Here is a 19013-nt window from a genome sequence, read left to right as displayed (position 1 = left end):
GATTGGCCAGTCCCGAGCCAATCATAGTTTGTGAAAAATGTTGTGATCACAAGCCGCTAGTGTCAGTCACATACTGGCCAGAGCTAGCACACTATATCAGTAGCGAGCTGCATAAACAAATACATTGAGTTGATTTAATAGCAGTTTTGTCAATCCACAATGGCTGAAGAAATGGTTGGAGATTTATTGTTAAAGCCATTTTCAAGATGAAAAAATGGACATCATTAAGAAAGGTCGGTCAGTTATTTCCTGGGTAATGGTACCCTGTAGTGAACTAAATCTTACCCCACATTTTTTCAGTCTGGATTGATTCAGACATAGCACTACTGAGGGCCTAGCGATTAAATCCACGGCCCGCCACTGTCAGTCCCTGTGTATTTTTTTATAGCATTCACAATATTTGCAAAGCTCTCTCTTCGGTGTGATGTAAGCAATACCTAGCCGCTTTATCATAAAATTTTAAAAAACACGCTTCACTCCTGTTAACGAAGAATTCTATGGGACATGCATACTGTATAAGGGACCATCCTCGCTGACCAGATGGCGGTTATATCTCGACATTGTTTCAACTACCCTCCAAAGGAGTTTCCAGTCACAGCGGAGATTTTCTCAACAGGTGCAAACGGGAGCCTGAAATAGTTTCAGTTTTTTATTAAATACACATAGGTGTTAGCCTTTGATATTTTTTTTTAAGTTTGATTCCTGGAAGGCGTCGCTGTCATCAAAAGGAGTTCACTGTCCCTGTCTAAACACATTGCTCACACACCATTGCGCTGAACCCCCCCCCCCGTCCACACACATGTGTTAAATCTCGTCTTCCCTTGCCTAATCTAAGTCCGGCACTTCTTTCTCCATTTAGGCAGATTGCTTTTGGAGCTCTGTTGCATAATACCAAACTACCTGAGTGCGTTTCTCCGCATTCATGTGTGCATGAGCTTAAACAAACGGAGCACGCAGCGTTACACTGGCCCTATTTGTCGTCCGTTCAACTGTTAGTAACCTGTTTAATTATATCTGTCAATCAAGCAAGTCCATTTAAGTGTGTGTGTGTGTGTGTGTGTGTGTGTGTGTGTGCGTGTGTGTGTGTGTGTGTGTGTCAAAGACGTGCTCAACGACATGGCTTTTTTTCCTAATTAAGAGCCTAATCAGTTTAATGTTCTCACGTGATGCAATCATCCGTGTTATTGTATTACTAGCATTGCGCCAGGTTGCACACAGCATATTTGTTCTTTTCTGACCATTAGATTTTTTTCCAAATGTTTCAAATGTGAAATTAATTATCATTAATCATATGTTGAATGACCTTTCCATCAGCTCATGTATTTAGTTTTTGTACTTCTTTCATTCCTTTCATAACTTTGCTGCTGTGAAATGTAAATTTCGCCACTGCGAGACTAATAAAGGTAAATCCAATCCAATTGTACCAGTTACTCATACAATGTGTCCCCTTTTTTTAAATTATGAAATGCAATTTTAAATGTTTGATGTACAGTCAAACCTTGGTTTTAGACCTTAATCCGTTCCAGAAAGTTGTTCGAAAACCACTTTGATCGAAAACCGAAACATTTTGTATTCCCATTAACACCGAAATTCATTTAAAAAAAATCAAAATAAAACCGAAACTGTATCAAATAGGTTCAGAGTATATAATTCACTGCGGCCCCACCGATTGTTCCTACATTTCTGACTAACAACTGGCCTGATTGCCTCACTCCCTCCGGTATCCCCTCATCAGCATTACGAATGTTGCCCAACCTATGTTGCCTAAGCAGGCTATTGTATGAACGATCCAAATTGAACCTCACCCCAGTAAACCGGTTTAATGAAGATTTTAGTTGTTTTATGAAAATCGCTTCTTTTACTCCCCTTTCAAAATGTTCTTTCGCTAAGATTTTAACCTCATTGTCGTCAAATGAGTGGTTGCTAGCTTTTAGGTGCAAATGTACTGCCGATTGAGGCCCACTAGTATTATCCTTGCGATGTTGATAGTCTTTTTTTGAGAATTTGTTTTGTCTCCCCAATGTACTGCTCTTTACAATTTTCATTCTTACAATGTATGGAATAAACTACATTACTTTGTTTTTCATTTGGTAGCCTATCTTTTGGATGTACTAATTTTTGCCTTAAAGTGTTTAAAGTGTATTAACCTTTTCATTCATTCTCCAGAAATGCAAGACGTCGTGACGTCATGGACTGGGGGCGGGACTTTCTGAAAATGCCAAATTCGCAGCTCAATTTTTTGCAGATTTTGGACACTTTAAGTCATTTTTATTGGTGTTTTGCATTTGAATAAAAATATCATATTGCATGTTTTGGGTATTTTAGATGCTATAAAACGTTTTTCTGATGTCAGTTAGGAAACAAAAGTGCCGTCGGTTGTCCTTTAAGGAATTATACATTTATGGGTCAGTGTTTAAAAAAAAAAGAAAAAAAATCACGGGATGCCTGACGGACCAGCGGCTTGATGAATCCTTGTATTGTTGAAATTGTAAAAAAAAAAAAAAAAAACATAAAATCAATTCATGCACCCTGTCACCCGATAATATGACGAGCTGTCCACTGTAGTAACCGCTGTCCTTCAGAGGTATTCAGGATGAAAATTATTGTAAAATGCTTGCCTACATTACATAAAGGCCTATTTGGTTTTGAGCTCACCTTGTGGATGTGATTGTTTCATTCCTCCGTTAATATTTTTTTTTGCGTTTTATGACCATCAATTCATAATTTAAGAGTCATCTTTGTTTGCCAATCAACCTCTTACAAGGCTTTGTGTCATGTCACGGTAGATAGTCTGAGGCTATGAAACTGTCTTTTTCTATTCTGTCTTTGTGGTTTAGTTGCCTGTGAATTTATTCAAACGGGGCTTATCTTTCACCATTTGGTACACTGTTACTCAAAGTCTGGAAGAAAGATGATCTTTCTCTGACTCAGAACTATTTCCAGTTGCAGATTCACTCCTGTAATGTTTGTATTGTCAACCACTTTCCATTCTTCTCTGTCTCATTATATAGCTATGGAGAGATTGTGGCCTGTGTGCTTTGGATTCTCCTGCCAAGCAAGTCTGAAGTCTGAATGTGAGGCTAAGAGGAAGAGTAGCAATCATGGGAAGACCTACTGTATCTCTATGTGATCTCATCCAACGTCTGTCTGGAAGCGTTTATGTGGGTGAGTACCTCATTGCCAGTTCCAAAAAAAAAGTCTTGATCACTTACCTTATCACAGGACTGCATTAATTTTATGCGACAACATTTTAGTTTTCGGATATCAATAAATGGAATTGTTATTGGGGTAACACATACAGTAAACAATAATGTCAACTAAAATATAATTGGTGCCCTGGTGTGAAGAAGCAAATTGACACAGTAAGATTTTAAATTCTCAGATTGTATTTAAAAGCTGTGCTTTTTTTGCACTTCTAGAAAATATTCAATTTCAGCCACAGAGGCTCATGATTATTTCCACAACAGGTAGTTTGTGATTGAAATAAATTAAATTATCATTCAAACTGTGCATAGATAATTATTTTATTTTATTTTATTTTAACGCAAGTTAGCAGGGAAAACCCCACTAGGAGCTAAGCGTTTCCCCTAAGCAGCAGCGGTGGTGGTTTCACACCCGGAACCAATGTTGCAGCTGCAGCGTGCCGCCGCTGTCGGCAGTCAATTTCATAAGCGGCCAGTGAATTATGCTGTCAATCATTTTAGACTAAAACTTGATGTTCAACATGCTTGTATGGAGGAAATATCCACCTCTCACTACCTTGTCTACTTATCAATGTAAAGGTCTACCAGTTTGACACACGCTTCTGAAGTAATATATTTGCTCAAATTACCTTTAACTCAATGACTGCCAGACGATGTGCAAAAATGTGTCCACTCCGGTGCCAGGGTTTTTGTAATTTTCACTCAAATTGCAAGACCCACAGAATATTCAGTTTTAGGACCACATAACAATTCAAGACCGCCTTACAAAACTTACTCTCTTCTTTCATAAGAAAAACATTTTTTCAATATTATTTGGTTCTATAGTTATCTGCAGTGTAAGTGGAGGCGGCTGGACAATTGGCAAATGCTTCCCCCACTTGGGAGGGAAAAACATTTCCAGAGGTCTGACCGGAGCTTTCATCAGAAAAAAAGAGTTAATTCCTAAGTTTTATACGACTGGAGATATTTGAGTTTGAAATGGGGGCGGCTGTCCGAAATACATTACAATGCAATGCATACATATAGATTTATATAGCGCTTTAAAAACAGCTGAAGCTGTAACATGGACAAAAGGCAAATGCTGCCCCCTCGTGGAAGGGAAAAAACTTGGCAGAGGTCTGACCAGCGCTATATCGGTATCGCCGCAAGAAAAACCAAAACCCGAACAAATTCGGGTTAATATTGTCAAAATTGTTGACATTGCTGGCCATGGCCTCTGGCATTGTTTTTTTCTTTTCCATAAGGGGTACCATTTCCCTTTTTTGCATGGCAGCGCTTTGTTCCAGCTTCAGCTGTTGTTAGAGCACTTTATAAACCAATATGTATTTATTGCATTGTATTTTAAGCAGCTGCCCTCATTTCAAGCTCATATAACTCCAGACCCATATAATTTAGGAATTAACTTTTTTTTCTGATGAAAGTAGAGAGTCTAAGGTTTTTAACGCTGTATTGAATGTTTATGTAGTCCTAAAACTCAATATGATGTGGGTCCTAGAATTCAAGTGACAATGACAAAAACCCTGGCACTGGAGTGGACACATTTTTGCATGTCTGGCAGTGAATAAGTTAAGAGTTGATTGTCTCGGAAATCATTCTTGTTGTACATTTACAAGTGTAAAAGTAACCTCTTTACAGCAAGACGCTTGTGCAAACCTAAACCAAAAGATCATCATCATCATCATCATATGAAAGCATTTTCATCAAGGTTTTGTTTCAACAAAGATGATGAGCTCATTGAGTCATTAATAATAATAATAACAATAATAATAATAATTTATTTATTTAAAAAAATCTAAGTATAATACATCAAGATCTCATTTTCCACGTGGATACAACACCGACCCCGCATCTAAATATCACCGCGGCAGTGATTTCGTCAATATCCAATATAATAAAATCCATATTATTATTATTATTATTATTATTATTATTTAAAAAATTAAGCGCCTTTCAAGCAAGTGTAATACATCACGATCTCATTTCCCACGTGCATACAACACCGACCCCGCATCTAAACGTCACTGCGGCAGTGATTTCATCAATATCCAATATAATAAAATCAATCATATTATCGCCTTGACTCGAGACGCTGATGCTCAAACGACTTCACAGGTCACTCTGGCGTTCAGTCAGCTTTGAGTTAGAGACACCTGTAGTACAAACAGCAATGTCATCTCCTCTACCATCTTGGGTGGGTCATTGGATAGGCAGTCCCCTCCCCACTACTTGAATTTTCTTTTTATTTCAGGGGTCGGAAATGGGGGGATGGGGGAGTTCATGATTGCTGCTCTGATCAGTGGCTCACTTCAAACGTCACTGCCCCGCAGATGGACAGATTTCGCGGCACCTGACACAAACGCGTGCAGAGGCAGAAGCTGTTGAATAGAGCAGCTGCCAGCTCCCTTTGTGAAGAAAACAAATGGCTGATTTCATCAATGAGAGAAAAAGGGGTATCGAGATTAGGAGGAGAAAAAAAGGGGCCGCGTTCTGGGTTGGAAGACCAACTGAAAAAAGTGATTGTTTGGACTTGTTGTCGCTGCCATGGTTGCTTGCTAACCTCAAATTACCCAGCTACATGCAAATGATTTTATTGTGATGAGTGTGCTGGATTCTTTTGGAGGGGGAAACGTAAGCGCGGAGCCACAAGTTCTTTTGCTCACATCTGCCTCTGTCATGATGTCAGAGAAGTGTTGAGATTTAAATGGATCCGAAAGAACATCTGTCATTGGAACATTCATTGTATACGGCGTCTCCTCTCATCCTTGTTTTATAGCCCCTGCTGCTCCTCCCCCTGCGCCTGTAAACATCAAAGTAATGAGCTGTAAGCAGCCCATAAAGCCCACTGCATTTCTTGGCAGCTTTTTTTTTCTTCATTGTGTTAATTTTGGCCCTTGCCCCTCACCTTCTCACCCTTGACTTCCCTCCTCCTCCCCATCCTCATGTCTTGGCACTGTAAAGCCACCAAGTTCTGAGGATTTATTCCCCCTCAAATCACTTCCTCTTTGTCCCCTTCATACTAATCCTCCCCTAAAGCACACAGGCTCCATCGTTTTTATAGCTCCGAGCGCCTTTTGATGGTCACGTATCAGGAACTCGGTGCCGTCGCATGCGACAGGGCTTGTGAGTGCTTCTTAAACTTCAACTTTCGACCTCTAAAAGCAAGAATGCGACATTCCCGCGTGCGGGTTGAACACGGCGTTTGGAGGTGACCTTTATAATAATACAGGGTGACAGTTGTCAATACTTTTAAACACTCCTCTTTCGGGAGAAACCGTTGCTGCAGTGAGGGACTCAGTCGGATGCATCTTTTTGGGTCCCGAAAGAGGAGTATGTAAAAGTGATTGAAAACTTTGTCAGACGAGGACAGGTTTGCTTGCGACGAAATGGTGGACATTTGGAACACATCTTGGAAAAGCCGTAAATTGACAGAAATAGCTATAACTCCGGTGAATGGTCTTCCATAAAATGAATAATGTGTGGTTGTAATTTGAAATAAAAAGCTTTTTAATCAAAGCCACAATTGAAATTTTCATGGGTACGCATCTTTTTGGGTCACCCAATAATAATAATAATACATGTTATTTCTAAGCGCCTTTCAAAACTTGTTGCTCGCCGCACTCATAAACATATGCGCAACTTTCGCTCCTGGAAAGTCCATTTTGTTGATTCCAATTATGCATGGTAATCATCTCACAATTCTGTCTTTGCAAACGAAATGACTCATTTTGACAACACCTGGGATCATCGTGTCATTGCCGTAACAAGACAAATGCATGATTGTTACAATTTGCTAATAAAACAACGCAGTCACGTCTTAACACCACACTCATAAATCTTGTCAGTCTCCTCCTGCATGCCCCATGGTGAAGTACCATCTGCCTTTTCAGAATGACAGCAAATCCTTTTGAATTCAGATTTATTATCGTGGTGAGCAGAAGCCCGTGTTGTTGACACATGATGTCAAAGAGCACTAATTTAATCATAAACAGCTGAGCATTGATATCTACAAAAGCTTCCGCCGGACTTTATGGGCCAGACAGACAATGACTCAATTCTGAGTTATTCGAGGCCAAAAGTAGCTGGCATCGGGCGACACACTTTCGTCATGATCTTTTTTTTGATTCTCTTTATTTTTCACTTCAACTTGGCAGCCAATGGCGCGCAGATCCATTTTGTCAGCAATCAAGCATCCGTCTTAAGTCAGCCCACTTGCGTACAAGCTTAACAAAGCCACACCTCGGTGCGTCACTGGTGTGTGCTTTCACGGCTCAATGACTAAGAGAGCAGCAAATGATGCTCTGAAATTTAATCGTCCCGCCATTTGTGACCCTTTAGAAATGCCACTCGTGCTCTGTAATGGGACACAAATCAGCAAAGACGAAACGGGTGAGTGTGGTGACTTCATCGGCCGTGTACCATTTTTAGGAATGCGACAGCTTGGAGCATGCAGTCGCTTAGGACACAACATGCCAGGGGAAGAAAAAAAAAATAACAAACAAAAAAATGTCACACTCTTCACGACATTTAGATGTGTGTGTGTGTGTGTGTGTGTGTGTGTGTGTGTGTGTGTGTGTGTGTGTGTGTGTGTGTGTGTGTGTGTGTGTATATATGTATACGCATATACTGTATGTGTTTATATATATATATATATATATATATATATATATATATATATATGTATATATATATATATATATATGTATATATGTATATATGTATATATGTATATAGTATTATTGTGTATATAATATAATAATATCATAATATAATAATAATACATTTTATTTTCAAGTGCCTTTCAAAGCTCTCAAGGACACTTTACAGTCACAGACAAGCATAGAAAAAAAACAGATCCAATAATAAATAAAATATAATACAGATAGAAACAAGAGATAAGAATAATACATTATATTTCCAAGCGCCTTCCAAAACTTCTTTAAAGGACAACGGACGTCACCTTTTTGTTTCTTAACTTATAGCATCTAAAATATCCAAAACACGCAGTATGATATTTTTATTCAAATGCAAAACACCAATAAAAATGACTTAGTGTCCAAAATCTGCAAAAAATTGAGTTGCGAATTGGGCATTTTCAGAAAGTCCCGCCCCCAGTTCGTGACGTCACGCCAAGACGTCTTGCATTGCTGGAGAATCAAAACAATGGCTTCAGATTCAGAGAATATGCTTTCTTGTTACACATCCAGTTATGAATATGATTCAAATAGTTCTGAAGAGGAAAGCATACATGTTTGCAATTGATTAAAGAAGTCCCTCCGTGTCACTTTCAGGCATCTGGACTGCAATGTAGCGTCCCAGAGAAAATGGCGACCAAGCTGCCTGTGAGGAATGAATCAGCCCGTTTCCACAGGCTGAAAAATCCCTTATATGGAGCTTGGTCGCCCTCTTCTGGCAATTTTTGGTGCAACATGACGTTTTCAGACCAAATAAGCACAGCAAATGCATTGACGTGATGGAAGGACTGCTACAATGTGTCCTTTTTTTCAGTCAGGGGCGTTCCTTCCGTGACATCACATACGGAATCGTCACCAACTCTAAAACATGACTTCCGGAATATTCAGCGCAAGTCTTAAAACCTAAAATATAGCTAAATGCAGTGGAATCTTTGTAAAATACGCTCAGTAGAAGTCATTTGAAGCCATTTTACTAATTATGGACACAACTTGTCCAGAGTCGGTTGTCCTTTAAGTGAACAAAATGTAGGGAATAAGCATTCAAAATGAATTTATATGTATACATGTATACACATACGATTATTTTAGTGTATATGTACAACGTGTGTGTGTGTGTGTGTGTGTGTGTGTGTGTGTGTGTGTGTGTGTGTGTGTGTGTGTGTGTGTGTGTGTGTGTGTGTGTGTGTGTGTGTGTGTGTGTGTGTGTGTGTATATACACACACAGTAAAGTCTCGTTATATCGGATATATCGATAGTCCCGGTTATATCGATATTTTTTCGGACTTCTTTGAATATCGATATAACGAGACTTTACTGTGTATATATATATATATCAGTTTTCTGATCACAGCGATGCGTTTGGATGGTGACGTGTTGAAGAATGATGACATCGATCCATCCGCTTATCCACACCAGGACTCTTCATATTGTGAAAATAGTATGTGAATATGTCACTCAAATGTAATGTTTTTATCATTGCTGAGGAAGCAAATCCATAGTTCCTGTAAACAAGCACTCCAGCCAGTTTTAGTACAGTATATAAAAATAGGATTATTTATTTACACACAAAAGTGTCACTATGTCATCGCGTACGCCCAAGAAACTGCAGTCCAACTTAAACTTGCACCAAAAACACGGCCTGGCAAGCCACCCATATACTGCGTGCCTCACCAATCATGTTTTATTGATCTGAATATCAAGCGTGCATCATTCAAGGAGACACAACGTGGAACAGATTTTTTTTGTTCCACGTGACTTTCAATACGCCGTGATGAAGAACAACATCTTCTGTGCGTTCCGCATCCAAGCGAGAGCAGATCTGAAGTGACGTCGCATGCTGCCGTCTTTAAACACTCCCGTTGTCTCGCTCTCCCTCTTGCTCTGGTTGATTCTTTTTATTTTTTTTTATTTTTGGGTCTCACTCTTCCTAGGCGCCTATTCTTTCTCACGCACTCTGTTCATCTCCCACTGTGCATTACTCGCTGCCTGATGATGTCTGGCAGCCCTGTGCTGGAGGTTAAGTGTTTTCCTCATACGGTTGGACGGCGTCTGGATGAGTTGGCCGCGCATTTACATGACTTGGATGTTTCAATGTTTTCCAAGGACGTCCGGACCCTGTTACCTTTTTTTCTCTCTTTATGTTAAAGAGAACAGACGCATCCATGCATTGTGGATTTGGACATAAATCTTTGATGACAGATCTAACTGGATTAAGTGTAACGGGACATTGTGTGTATTACAGACTTTACGTTGCATTTTTATCCCTATTCTCCCACCCTGCGGCAACAGAACTGCTTTTGTCCTTTCTGTTAATAGTTGAGAGTTTTTTTTTAGGTGGCAGCATCTTGACTTAAACGGCGTGGTATTTCTGTTAGCATACATGTGCCAACTTCCTGCTATGAATACCACGTGATGCCTAGTGGTTGCGTTTATTTTTATTTTTGATTATCACGCCTTCTATTTAAGAAGAGTGAAGTGTCTTTTGTTCAGGTTCCAGCCGCTTCAATCAATCATTTCTAAGAAATGTGTAGCTCTGAACAAAATGAAATCTGGACGTGCTCAGCATCCACAGATGCCACGCCTGGGAACCTTTCCTGGCGAGAGTCAAGAATATGAAATAGGAATGCTCGATGATGAAGTCATTTCCTGTATTGCCTTTTTTTTTGGTGGGGGAGGGGTTCGAAAGGGTTAACAGTCTGTGAAATCTTGATCGCCAACTCCCAGGATTGTATCTCCTGTAACTCAAATCAGGGCCATCTGCACTGGGCGTATGCACCCCCCCCCCCCTTCCTCCTAGGCCAACTGCACTCAAAGGCTCACTGTGCTGTGGTTTGCCCAGCTCCGTCACGTGACTTCTCTGAAATTGCCCCCTCCCTCCTCCTCCTTCTTTATTTCCAGTAAACCGTTTGAAAGGAGGGGGGTGACTCAGAGTAAAACCAGCTTCCTTTTAACCACAGCTTGTTAAAGAATTTGTCAACGTGGACTCAGGGGTACATTTTTTTATTGTGTGTGTGTGAGGGAGTGATAGGTCTTATCATTTTCTTTTCTATTTTGAGTGTTTTATTAATTAATCTGGGCTGATAATTAGGTTACGTCAGGAGTCGCTTAATCACGCCACTTTCTTCACCAGAGTGGGCACAGGCTAGTCAGGAGTTAATGAAATGAACTTTTGTCATCTTTGTTTTGGGTGGGGGGCAGCACGCAACTGCTGCCGAAGCGTGCGTCCTCTGTGTGAAGAACTTCCAGTGAGGGTGGGAAAAATAAATAAATACAATTTAAAGCACAGAGAGGACGAGGAAAATGTGTGTGTTGGGGTTAACTTGTGTATAGACTATGCATAGATTTTTCCCTGTCTGACGCTTACGTTTTCCACGTGGGTTTGAGTGTCTTGTTACTGGTTGCTTGTTACCCGCCTTGCTACTGAATTGGCGCTATCAACGTTATTTTTCCACAGTCTCTCATCGACCATAAACTCGCTCTGGAATGCAATTCAAAAGACAAACAACCCTGCCTTATTTGTTGAATCTTGTGGATGATGATGATGTTGAACAGCCACTTTTTTTAAATTAACTCATTCACTGCCAGACAATGTGCAAAAATGTGTCCACTCCAGTGCCAAGGTTTTTGCCATTGTCACTTGAATTCCAGGAACCGCAGAATATTGACTTTTAGGACTACATAAACATTCAGTACAGTGTTAGAAACCTTACACTCTCTTATTTCATCAGAAACAAAGAGTTAATTCCTAAATTATACGGGTCTGGCGTTATATGAGCTTGAGATGAGGGTGGCTGTCCAAATTAAAATGCAATGCATACATATTGGTTTATATAGCCCTGTAACAACAGCTGAAGCTGGAATAAAGCGCTAATATGGAAAAAAGGGAAATGCTGCCCCTTTTGGTAACTAAAAAACATTTCCAGAGGCCAGGCCAAGTATGAAAAAACAAACCCTGAACAAATTCTGGAACGGCGCCCGACGTCATATTTTCAATTCCTGAATACATTTGTGAATGGCAGTTAAAGAAGACTTTTCCTTGACAATGCTTGTGGTTGCCACCGTTTCAGGTTCAGGAAATCCTTCAGTTTATTTTTAATCAACTGTCATCACGTTCAGACCATATTAAAAGTCATTTTCTCTCTCCTGTGTCGATCCTTACAAATTTAATGTGGGAATTGCTTTTCTCCCCACAGCGTCAAAAGTTAATATTGCCTCAGCTACATAAAAAAGGAAAGAATATTGGATTGTAAGAAATGTGATGTCTCTTCACGTGATTAATTGCTGGATGATAGAAAGACACTTGGAAAAAATGATGACTGACTGCATCCACCACGTGTCTCCTATGTTTGGCGATGGCGCCATTTTGCTGAGTGCATCATCTTATTCCAAGCTTGACCCCAAATCTCTGTCATTTTAATGACACTTGTGCTCTCGACAAGATCTCGGCAGATGTGACTGTTCACCCGTGGGCTACTGGTTGATGGGGTGTCGTGGCGTGGGTGGGGTTTTTTTTTTAGGCAGCCTTTGGCAAACTGCCTGGCTAAGATCATGATTTTTCTAAAAACCACCAACCGTGGAGTCTGGATGTCTGAACCCCAGTCACCATAGAGAGAGGCCTCCCCAGTGGGATGGGTGTGTGGGTGTTGGGGAGGAGAGAGGGAGCGGGAGAGAAAAAAAGAGACAGGGAGACATTCTAAGACACCCTCTGATCACCTGCATTGGGGTTATAAGTTGGGTGGGCTTGGGGAGGTATAGAGGTAGTGAGAGAGATGGAGAGGTAGAGGGAGGGAGAGAGAGGGAGGCTAGGAGGGGGTACGGAGAGAGGGGTAGAGACAGAGGTAGAGAAGGAGAGATAGAAAGGGAGACTAGAGAGAGGGGTGGAGAGGAAGAGGGAGGGAGAGAGAGAGGTCGAGAGAGGGGTAGAGACAGGGAGAGTTAGAGAGAGGGAGACAGAGAGAGAGGGAGGGAGATGAAGAGGTAGAGAGAGAGAGGTAGATAGGAAAGGAGAGAGAGAGAGAGAGACCCTCCGATCACCTGTGCCTACGTCACACATTCAATCACTTGGTTTGAGTCAAAAAGTTACCCACTGAATGCCAACCATGTGTGTGCCAGCAAACCATAGGCGGGCACGCGTTGGGGTCCCACAACACAGATGGGTCGCTGTATGTTTCTGTGGACACTCTAGCACGGGCGCTCGTCAGGTATTTTCGAGGCAGACACGGTCCTCTTTGGTTCTGAAGCAAGCCACCCGTACTCATTCCTACTCGTCCACCAGTTTAACAGCTTTCTCTCTCTCTTCTCTCTCCGTCTCTTTCAACACCACACAAACATACACGCATATGGTCACAGACACACTTACACACAAGGAGACATGCTGAAATTCAAATGACATGCTTGTCGAATGAGGAAGCGTCTTGATTGGTTGTGAGAGGAGGCTGAAACTTGATTCGTAAACCAATCAGATCTTGTGTACATTTACCCCCCCCCCCCCCCCACCCCTCTATAACCTTATTAGACGACCTCCCATGGCTCTCAGATTTCCTGTCCACTGGGTTGCACCATGCGTAGGATGTCATTAGCACTGTACTGGATTTGATGACCATATTAGGTCAGTTCCTGGATTGCCAGCCTCCTCCCACTCTCTTTTTTTTTTTTAATTAACATGATGCTTGCTAGGCTGCGCCTTCTTTTTGAAAGAAAACAAAATCAAATTGTTTTCCTTGTCCATTATACACAGCATGTATAAAACATTATTTTCTTCTGTAAAAGATTATTTTTTCGTTCGTCTCTTCCTTTTATAGTGTCTTTGTCCGTTGTTCTGCCATTGCGTTATGTAAAACAGTAACCGTGTTTATTTAGATTAAATAATCTCAGGCCAAGCACCACAAAGTATTCAAAGTTCATTTTTGGAATGTTCTAAATAAACAAGTCCAAATTCGGCATGGAAACTAAATGAAAATCCTCCACTTGATGTAGAATTAAATTTAACTGAGCTAAAAATGTCTTATGTATGTCTTCCTCTCGGATGACAAAACATTTTGATTACCATAACAGTGAACTTTCAAAACTACGGTCCAAAAAGTAATCAGAATTATTTCTAAATTCCTCTATTTTGGTTTAGTAGCCTTAACATATATATTTAGTTTGAGATAGATAATTTTAAATATGCCAGTGAAAATTATATTATTAACTGTCTTCTTTAATTGGGGATTGATTGACACATTCAGAAAATCAGTTTCTGACATTTCGTGTTGCGCTATCAATCTTTCTCGTCAAAATCATGAGAATTCTACATTAATTTTAAAAGAGAGAGAAACAAAAATAGCTACAACAAATTCTTATTTCAGCTAGATAGAAGAATGGGAGCACGATGGGTGCCTTCAGTTGCTCTGCCCCCAAACTTCCTTCCAACATTCGTAACATCGATTCTCTTCCCACCTTCAAGTCCCATCACAAAACCCACCAATTTAAAATTGTATTTTCTGTGTAGCTCTCTCTCGTTTCTATTTATAATTGGATTTTATTTATTGCATTGTATTTGTGATGATATTTTATTTATTGTAGTACCTATGCTTGTCTGTGACTGTAAAGTGTCCTTGAGAGCTTTGAAAGCCGCTTAAAATATAATGTATTATTATTATTATAAAACATATCAATATTACTTATCCATTATATTTACATTTTGTGTTCACGAAATACCCCCCACCAAAAAAATGCTGGCAATTTCCTCTCTGTGCAAGCCCTTCAGTGTTCCCAGAACTAATATGAGTAAAATCCAGCCAGATTAAGGCACCCCCTTCCCAGAAAAGGTATATTGGGGAAAGATCTGTGTCATTGCTGTGAAAAGAGGCTTTGTGGGGCTGTCAGTCGGAATACAGCATTTCATAGAAGAAGAATTTGTGAGTCAGCGTCATGACAAAAGTCTTTTGTTTGCTTTCCTCCCTTAAAAATTGGCACGGGAGCGAACATAAATTTAAGTGATCAACACAATTTAATCACCTTACTACAATAACATGGTGACTAGATTGAATTCTAAAATTTGTACAAACACAAAATCAGTCATTCAAAAAACTGTGGATTTAGTTTTGGAACGACAGAGATTATTACAAATGTATTGACATTCAATTCAGCAAAAAAAGTTACATTTTGTTTCAAAGTATTTATGAAGAAAAGATGAATCTACTTGGAAAATAATTGTTGGCTCATTTGTTTGTTTAAATTATTTTTTTTTTACCTTGTAGATTTAAATGAGCAAAATCTGAACAATTATGACTACGGCTTTCTTTATTATATAATCAATTTTTGTCTTATTTTTAGGGTTCTAAACCATATCAAAATAAGCCCTAAATGTTCGGGAGTTCTTCAATTGAATATAAATCTCGACAATCTGTGTTGTTTACCCTTCAGATATTAACCTTTTAACTGTTTTGTCTTTTGACTCTTTGGAGAGGAAATTCATTTGATATAAATAACATTTCTAGTTACAAATAAAAAGAAGAAAGAAGAAAGTTGAACTTTTCCACGTACTTTTCGTTTCTTGTTGATGAGTGTGAGTTTTTAGATATAAAATGGAATGATTTAACGCAAGTTTATAACTTTTATCTTGAAAAAACACAAAAGGGACAGACATTGTCAAAGTGTATCCAGTCTAATTCTTCGCCTCAAACTCCACCTTTTGGTCTTTCTAAGTATAGTTTTTAAATGATAATGACTGCTGATTGGACCGACCTAACGAAACTAAACATTTTCAGGGAACTTCTATTTGTGAAAATATCTTCTTGTATTAATCCCAGTTTCCTGAAACATTTTCTTAAATGTGTTATTTATGAAGCTATTGGATACGTAAATAATATTTAAAAGCTTTCAATAAAATTAAAATGAGCATATTTTAATATTACAAGTTTGTCAGCTGGAGAAAAAGAAATATTCTTTCCAGATATACCCACCACAATACAGTATAATTTATTTTAAAGACACCAAAGATCGTATGAAAATATTCCTGGACACTATGATGTATGAAGTACATCATCGGAAGCATAATGAGAAACAACATTAATGAAACATACAATATTAATGCCAAAATATGAACTATAATTACATTTTCCATTTTTCTCCTCAGGAATTTGCACTGCAAAATGAAGCAACAACTGAAGTGGTCATCCAGAAGGTCAGTCAAACCAATATTCAATATCCTTTTGTTGTTATTAATTATTGCCTTCTTCATCATGTTCTCTAAATAATATTTTCAAGCTTGAGGTTATATTTATGCTGATATTGTATTTTGTTAAAAAGATGGGAAAAACAATCCTGAGGAAAATTGTTCTTTAAAAAACAGAATGTTAAGCCTATTTAGCAGGGTGAACAGATATGTGTTTAAGTATTCGTGTACAAGGCTGACATTTTTTGTAAATGTTTCTGTCATCTTGTGTTAAAGGTGCAATGAAATTGGCCTTAAGTACATCAAAAAGAAGTTGCACATTTTCTTCTTTCTGCTTTGCAGTTGAACTTTATTCATTTTAAGATTTGATCTTCTATATATGTATTTATTTGTATTGAAAAAGCACATATTCCATTTCACTTTGGTTTTGTGTCTGTATCTCATGCTGTCTAGAGGTAGGAAGAGGTTAAGTCATGAATCAGATGTGATCACGGCACCTCTGCCTCGTAGAGAGCTGTTATAGGGCCGCCATTTTGTGCAGTCAGTGTCGAGAGGAAGGAGTCTGCCATTTTGTGCTTGTCACCGCAGCCAACCCATTTTGTGCTTGTTCACTGCGTTGTTCAGAGTCCAAGCCCTTCAAAAATGTCGAGAGAAGAAATATATACAAGCTTACCCTTTAAAGAAAGTGCTGATAAAGAGGAATTGACTTCATAGATCTAATAATCCATGTGGTATTTGCAGTATGTCTGATGACGATCTCCACTGTGTATTTGAATGGACTGAGAAATGGTGAGAAAGACTTCAAACGTTGAGCATATTTGCCTGTTTGCCCTCGTTCCTTGTCAAAGGCAAAATACATTGTCCTGGTCCTGATTACAGGGGAAGGTGGGGGAGAAAAGGGTGAAGCTCTTCAAGAAGAGCTGATGCAGTGGAACATTGTTTGTGGGAGGTGATGGGGAAATAGAAACGATGGGGCAAAAGGGAGCAAAGGAGGGCTTGCCCTGCACGCATACACGCAGCGGCCCCTCCGAGGTGTGACCCTCTGTCTCATGCAAAGAAAGACTTTGTCTCTATGACATGTCTGGTGGCCCCCCCACTGTTACTAATAGCTACTTGGCTTCATTTTCCTCACGCGCTTTTGGGTCTGAAGCAACAATTAGGTCATTATAATAAGACAGACGCATGTAGGAGGCAGGTGACTTTGTCTGTAAAGGATCTTTTTTTTTTATTATTTGTTTTGCGTGCGTGTGTGTTTGCGTGTGTGTGTGTGTGTACTCGTCACTCAGTAATGCCACCTCGCTGCTTCAAAGTTTGATTTAATACGCCTTTGTACCTGGTTCGGGTGTTTTCTCAGGAGTCTCCAAGAGACTTTTTCTGCAATTGCTCTACCTTCTCCTTAGACGTGAATGGTTGATATCATGGAAAAATTTTTTTTTTGGGGTCCATGAGGTGTGTTATGGATGTGAGCTGGTGTGGCGGTGAATCTGATAGGACTCTGAGAAATGTAATACTACATTGAACTTTTTTTCCACTGTGTGGTATATTTTTGATGTAGTTTCCTTTGTACCTGTACTGGCAAGATTGAATACAGTGGGACCTCTGTTTACGAACCCCTTGGCTTACGAACATTTCGGTTCACGAACGTTACATTTATGAAAACTTTATCTTGGCAAACAAACTATTTTTCGGGATACACACAGAGCTGCCACAACGAGTGATGTGTTGTTCGTGAATGAGCCCGTTCTCCAAACAAGGAAATTGACTTTTTTTGTCCTCTATTTCTCGCCCCGAGTGGTCGGTTAAAGCCACGTGATTGGTCAAGAACGCAGCAGTGGGGGATGGGGTTATAGACAGAGAGAGAGTGAGGCCCTTCTCCAAAAAAACAAAATGGCGTCTTCGCTTAAAGCCACGTGATTGGTCAAGAACCCAGCAGTGTGTGTGTGTGTGTGGGGGGGGGGGGGGGTTAAACATTAAAGAGACAGTCAGACATAGATAGAGAAAACACACACACACACGAAAGGGGGCGAGGACAGAGCTTGAAACAAAAAAAAAAAGAAAAGGGGAAAAAAACAAGTAAAATTGTGAGAAAATTGATGTAAAACAGTGAAATTTGGACCCATTTCAACTTTGATAGTTCAAAAGCAGAGTGTAGATTGGAAGGCTCCACAAATAACCCGCACAAGTGATCTGTACACTTGATGCAAAAAGCTATTAACCCAGCTAAACAGATCACAATTGATGAACTAGATACAATTATCACAGAGAAAGCACCTACAAGGGATCATTCCTCAAGATGGTGAAAGAAGCCTATGTTCCTCATCAAGTGTTCAATGCTGAGGAAACAGGACACTCCATTCCATCAAGCCATTAACGACCATCACAAAGGTAAATAAAATGACTTTATTGTAAAGTACAGTTTATTTTTGTAACCATAATACCATAGCACATTTATTATACATAAAATAAGGTATATTTTGTGTAGTTTTAAGGCTTAGAAAGTTAGAAAGTAGAAAATTGTTTTATGGGGACCTGGGAACGGATTATTCTCATTTTAATGGTTTCCTATGGGAAATTAATTTTTGGGATACACACTTTTCATGGTTTATGTAGCGTGTAACATTCACACTAGCTGTAAATACGTACCTTATTTTCCGATGTATAAGGCGCACCAGAGTATTAGGTACACCCCCAATGAATGGTGTATTTTCTAACTTTGGTGCACCATATATCAGGTGCACCAGACTATAAGGTGCATCTTCAATCAATGAACAAAGTTTTCTAAATATCAGGCACACCACGTCATAAGGCGCTACAGTAGAGGCTGGGCTTACGCACTACTTCTTCTACAGCGGGAAATGAAGTCGGTGGCTGCTGACAGTAGTTGTGAGACCTGTTGTGGCTCAATATTACTTTACTTATAAGGCACACCTGTGTATAAGGCGCAGAGTCATCTTTTGAAGA

At 39.6% G+C, this 19013-nt stretch overlaps 1 protein-coding gene across 2 annotated transcripts in view; it reads left to right on the top strand.

Annotated features, from left to right (window-relative positions):
* rps6kb1a (ribosomal protein S6 kinase B1a) overlaps positions 1-19013 on the top strand; it is an 88204-nt gene that overhangs the window by 6579 nt on the left and 62612 nt on the right. For both annotated transcript variants that reach the window (XM_089016898.1, XM_089016897.1), the window contains exons 2-3: positions 3012-3165; positions 16014-16061. The gene's annotated coding sequence lies outside the window, so the exon portion shown is untranslated. The remainder of the gene's footprint in view (positions 1-3011; positions 3166-16013; positions 16062-19013) is intronic.

This window comes from Hippocampus bargibanti, linkage group LG16 (assembly GCF_051943395.1).
Source record: "Hippocampus bargibanti isolate YZ-2025 linkage group LG16, ASM5194339v1, whole genome shotgun sequence".
In the NCBI taxonomy this organism is placed as follows: domain Eukaryota; kingdom Metazoa; phylum Chordata; class Actinopteri; order Syngnathiformes; family Syngnathidae; genus Hippocampus; species Hippocampus bargibanti.
Note: the sequence above shows the minus strand (reverse complement) of the source record. Positions and strands in the feature narration are given on the sequence as shown.